This window comes from the organism of the source record quoted next, unplaced genomic scaffold (assembly GCF_019419815.1).
Source record: "Pyrus x bretschneideri cultivar Hongxiangsu unplaced genomic scaffold, Pyrus_bretschneideri_v1 Contig12, whole genome shotgun sequence".
NCBI classification, from domain to species: Eukaryota; Viridiplantae; Streptophyta; class Magnoliopsida; order Rosales; family Rosaceae; genus Pyrus; species Pyrus x bretschneideri.
Genome location: NW_025999413.1, coordinates 8,767,644 through 8,773,643, shown reverse-complemented (window position 1 = coordinate 8,773,643; position 6,000 = coordinate 8,767,644).

The following is a 6,000-nucleotide window of genomic DNA, read 5'->3' as shown; positions in this document are numbered from 1 at the left end:
TAAGTGAAAGACTAGCCCTGGCCCTGGCGAGTACTAGCATCGGTGCAACAAACGATGAGCAGATAACACAAATATAGTTATGCCTCAATGATTCGATAACTCTAGTCAACATAACATTAATCATAGACATAAATTTAGCTAAAGCATCATGTAGGATTTATAACGAATTACTAATTCTCATCGTTACATCATTTACCATAAACCTTAATTACGACAGTCATATAGAAAATTCATTATTAGATGTACATATGGAAACTAAACATATATATGTATATATCAAAGAAAAGAACCACTCACAGATCATGTCGTCGAGTCGAACTCGCCTCATAGCATCGAGAGTCCTTGCGATGTGTTTCGCCTAGAAGCGAAACCATTTATGTAAATACGTAACATATTAACATATAAATGCGTTTTCGTACAAAGTACGACTAATAAAGAAACTATTTTAAAATGGTTGAATTTCGGAAAACGGACAACGAATTTAGATTCGGCACGTCGAGAAACCTAATGAGGGACCTTAGGTTCCCCCATGCGCAGCCACGCGCTACACGCGCCACCGCTTTGGCTCCCTCACGCGCGTCCACGCGCCTACGAGTACGACCATACTCGTTTTCCTTACGAAAGCCTACGTTTTGCAGATTTTTGGTCCGACTTTCTGAGCTCATATCGAGCTCGATACTCAACCAAAATTGATGGTTTAAAGACCTAAGTGAAGTAGGAAATGCAGGGAATAGATCTATACTGAAGTGGGGCGGAGATACGATCGAAGTTGGCCGGAAAAATGTCTTGAAAGTGGCCGAATGGCCACGATTCCTTGCTAAAAAATCTAGGGATATTTTCCCAAGATGTTTTTCAGCATCAACTCTACCAAATTGCATTCTAAAGTTTAAAGACCATATCAGAAGTTCTAAAAGCAATAAGTTTTAAGGTTGAGGGGTCCAAAAGCTTACCCTTGGTCAAAAAACCGAAAACTCGCTGACGTTGGCTTTGTTAGACGGTGATTTGATGTTGCTTCTCCATACCAGCCAAGGTAGAGAGAAACAAGAGAGAGAGAGAGGTGATGAAATAGGGAGAGAGTGTCATGATTGACACTGGTGGTTCTGGTATAGCTCGTCGGGGAGGTTGCACCATCTCAGTGCTGCCGATGAATAAATGACAGATATGAAATAAGAGGGTTAAGAGAAAGAGAGATTTATAGAGTGTGTGGAAAAAAAAAAGGGAAGGAAAAGACACGAAAATAAGGGGATGAGTGGTGTGGGCCCTACTGGCTGCACAAACCAATGCCATAAAAGACAAAACAAAAAAATATACCTGCAACGTGAAATTACCGAAATGCCCTCCATGTTTGTAGTTTTTGTAAAATTTTAACCATAGCTCCAATTTCGATTCTGCTTACGTCTACGTGTTTGTAGTGACGAGCACTGCGAGGATATGTTAAAAGAATGTTTCATAAGTCTCCCAATACGTTGGTCAATGAAAGTCAACACCTTCGCCTCTAGGGGCATTTTCCTCAATTCACTTTTTTAAAAATTAATAAAATCGTAAAATTAAGGATGAGTTGTCACAATCTACCCACCTTAATAAAATTTCATCCTCGAAATTTGAAATCATTTGCTATACGTAATATATTCCAGAAGATAAGAAGAAAGTATATATAAGGAAGAAATCAAGCTAGAGCGGTCGCGATCGGATTACAATGATTCCTCTTTTATACCTCCAAACTCATACTTTCTTTCTCCCTCAATACAATACTATAATATAATACTTCTTATAAAAACAATAAGTTGAAAGTATTTATATATGTATAATAACCACCCGTCAAAATACATATATATATTAATGTAAAGTTAAAATAATTGCACTGAAATTAAAACTGAAAATAGATTATTTTTCACCTACGCACTCGTTGTGTTATGCACTCTGAAGGTAAGTGTGTAGCATCTTTGGGTTAAGCCTCAAACAATAAATAATTAATAAAATAAACAAATACAAATGCTAATGTAAAATGACCTATTTGTCTACTTGCTTAACAAACACAACGAATAAGTTATCGATATTGCAGTCTGCAGCCCGCTATATTGACAACTCACTATTGTCTCGATAAGCAAGTAACAAATCCCCAAGGGTGCAATATTACCATCATGCCCCTCATTGGGAAATATATATAATTGTTTGATTAGCCCTTCGACCGCACTCACGTACTACCCTCTCAGGCGACTACGCACTAGCACAATTGTACTCTCGATTATTCAAATATATGTTCGTAATACTCCCCAGTCAATCATGTGCTATGCATAAAATCTCCATACTACGTCTCAACAGTGTCATACCCAAAACCAAAAATTGTAACTGTAGTTACAAGCAACTAAAATAAAGATAACTATGTGTTACAACCATGCTAATTGTAGAACAGACAAAATGCAATATGTCTACTAAGGTCTAGATAGTTCGTTCAGACTGGTCATTAGTCTGAAGGTAAAAATGTGATAGAGGATAAAAACTTAGTACTCATAACCTTCAAAAAGGCTTCCCAAGACTTGGAAATGAAACGCATGTCACAAGGAGATACAGTAGTGACATGCACACCAAATAGTCAAACAATGTAATTCACAATGCCTTAGCAAACAACTTCATGTTGAATTTCTCTCGAATTTAGCGAAAAACTATGTCGGGAAGGCTAAATGAACACTTAAGTATATGAGGTTCAAAACAAGTCCATGAACTCTAGGATACATGGTAACTGGTTTAGATGCATATATCTCACTTCAATTGTATCTTTCTGAATATTCAATTACCAACAGTAAAGATTTGTTCAGCAGAGTATTCAATGAGTGATTGAGGAATTAATGGTCACAACTGCAATTCCAATGTCAATGGTTCTTCTAGACAGTCTATCGGCTTCAAAATAATACGAAGTGCAATAGGGTAGATACGTACCCAAGGTTGACTGAAATGTCTTCAGGTACAAGGAGGTGACTATGCAATCACGATCAACGTAGATATCACTCGAAATGCCAAGAAATCCGATAAATTCAAAAATGAGAAATTTCACCAACTGGTCTAAAATGTAGTTCATCTAAACCAATGAAAAGTGAGTTAGCTTGTCAAGTCGGTCGATAATCACCGAAAAATCATCATAATCTCCACATGTACAAGATGCCTCGTATCGGGGGTTTATGATGATATTTCTCAACTTCATCCATATATAGGAAGTGATTATGAACACTCGAACGATTTCTTGATAATTCAGAAATAATGTCAAATCGATGCTTGTGAACTCTAGCTAGGATGTGATAGGAAAGGCTGAAAATGTTCAAGGCTAGATATGTCTTTTGCTGCTGTAAACAGTAATTACATGCGCACAACCGGGGTTATACACTATAATGCAATCGTAGACGTTGGTTTAGTTCTTCCATCGTCGCTGTCAGAAATTTAGTTCATTCCAAAAGAAAGTTTATTGAGAAATTTGTAAGGTTGATAAAGATTTTGGACACGCTTCCCTACAAAGAAATGTCATCTGGTTTTCAAATGAAGGTGACAATTGTTGATTCTTGGTCATGAATAAGATGGTTTATTTCGAACGATTCTAACCATTGAAAAATATAAGTGATTCTCCGTCATGATGCCTCAGCACAGTCGAAACATCAAAAGAACATGTCATCATGGATTTCCAAAATGATCAACGTCGAAAGGTGTATAACAAAGGTAAGGTGAGACAACAATTCAGTTGTCAAAAACTTTACTCATACTCAACATCCTAACTAAACTAACTTTCCTCGGTCGTTAAGTGAGGAAAAACACTATAGCCAAAAAATCGCTAACGAATTATCGATGAAATTGACAAGACCAAGGATATCTCGAATTTCACAACACTTTGTGAGAATTTCAATTTCCTTCCCCTAGAACTTTTTTGGGAAAAGAAAAGAATTTTGTCCACTGAGAGCACGTCTCCCAAGAAACGTACCCATTTAAACAAAGCTAACATTTGTGGAATTTAATCTCGTTGCTGGGATAGGTGAGAAATTTGTCTATATGACTAATACGAATTCGTCAAGCTATGAAAGAAACTCAGGTTCCAAAAGTTGGTCGGAGAGACCATCATCTTGAATTAAGGGTTAACGGTTTTTCGGCGTCAACTGATTAAGTCGCTAAAATCTAGGCATGATCTTGAGGTTTGGCCTTTCGTCTTCGTGGATAGGTTTAAGGTTCTCTAGATAAGGTGTTTGGTTGGATAAATTCCTAATCGGTAAACTTTCGTAATTAAGTTATCTCAAAGATGTAGGATTTGTTCGAAAAGACGCAAAGAAAACTAGTGTAGTATGAGAAAATGGATTGATGGTATACTTCACTTCACCATTTGGTGATATCCCAGGTAAAATTTAGAGAAATGATGCCAGAGATGTATGTCCTCGAAACGTACTATACTACTTCCTTGCACTATGCCAAGTGCTAATAGGTCTTCACAACTTTCTTGATACTCAATTCATTATAATAGTGAGAAATTAATTCGTACTTTGATTCTACTGTTTACCTGTGGAAGTGATCAAAAAGGTAGCTAGTCGAAGAGGTTTTGTTTACCTAGATAGGTGATAAGGTAAAAACAACTATGAGTTTATTGTCCTAATATAAAGCTTGCTCCTAAGTTTCCATGATTTAGTTTCTTTGGCTCAGGTAGTCATTGTTATTTAATCTATCAGTCGCACATTTTATTTTGATATTGTTCACTACCCTAAAACTGTGAACCGACGTTCTGGCATAAGGGTATCACTCACAGATACTAGCATGTGTCCATTATCAGAAATCATACCGCCTGAATACTAGTTGACAATTCCAAAATATCGGCTAATATCGTCAATTAGTAGTGCCATTGTAGGCTGATTACAGGTTAGAGCTCATTTGGGTGGATGGTTTCGAATGATTGGTAAGGAACTAGTCCTGTGAGATGGTTCATTAATTCTAGGGAAATACTTACTACTTCGGGGATTTCTACTGACTGTAGGTATAACAACTTGTGCACATGTGCCTATGCTCATGGAAATGACGAGTTCAGCACCAACATAATTTCTAGAAATTGGTATTGGTTAGAATGTCCTAAAGTCGGAAAAAGGAATTTGCTAATAATTTACTTTAGAAGGGACTTAAACGGAAGTCGATCTTCCTCTTAAAGATCCGAAATGATTACTAGTGCGCTTGAAAAGATTAGTGCTATCGAGGACTAAAAGTGATTGTCCTTAGATGTTCTTCCGTTGAGTGCTACCACTTTAGCACCACATTGTCACTCGAGACATTTCTAGAAATCTCAACGAAAGTAAACTTCGTAGGAATTTTGATACATGGTATACTAATGGATACTACCAAGGAATCAAGGCTATTCTGGTTTTCTAACTTGAAAGGATTGGTAAAGATGACGAGATAATAGTAGTGGGATTGAAGAGTAAACTCTTCGATGGTACATAATTTTCGACACAATATCCCTGATTTAGGGTCACAAACTTGTCTCCAAATTGGGATTTTCCTTGGCAGTAAGGTTCTTTGTATAACGTCTAGAGGTAGTCGTTGAAATGTTCTTCGAGAACGTTGATAAGTCATTTAAAATGCCAAAAACTTTGGAAAAGTTAACACATTTTTTCGTATTCAACGAGGTGGCAAGATTCGACAATTAGGTTCAAGAACCAAGAATGCTTACATCATGCGTGTAATGAACGCAATACTGCCCAAACTTATGCTCTGATACCAAACTAACACACCCCGATCCGGAATGTCCACTAGGACTCCGAATCGAGCCGTGCTGGCCAACACCTGAAAGGTGACGAAGCCACAAAATGTAGTGTAGTGGAATATGTGAATAAATTTAAACATAAAAGTGCCAGAGTATAAGAGTGCGCTAGTGAGCGGAAATGAACCCATATCACACGTAATGTCAGAGCATAAGTAAACTACAGTAGAGTGTATTGAGAATTATATCATCGGAGGTAGTCTCCAATACCATATTTGCCAAGA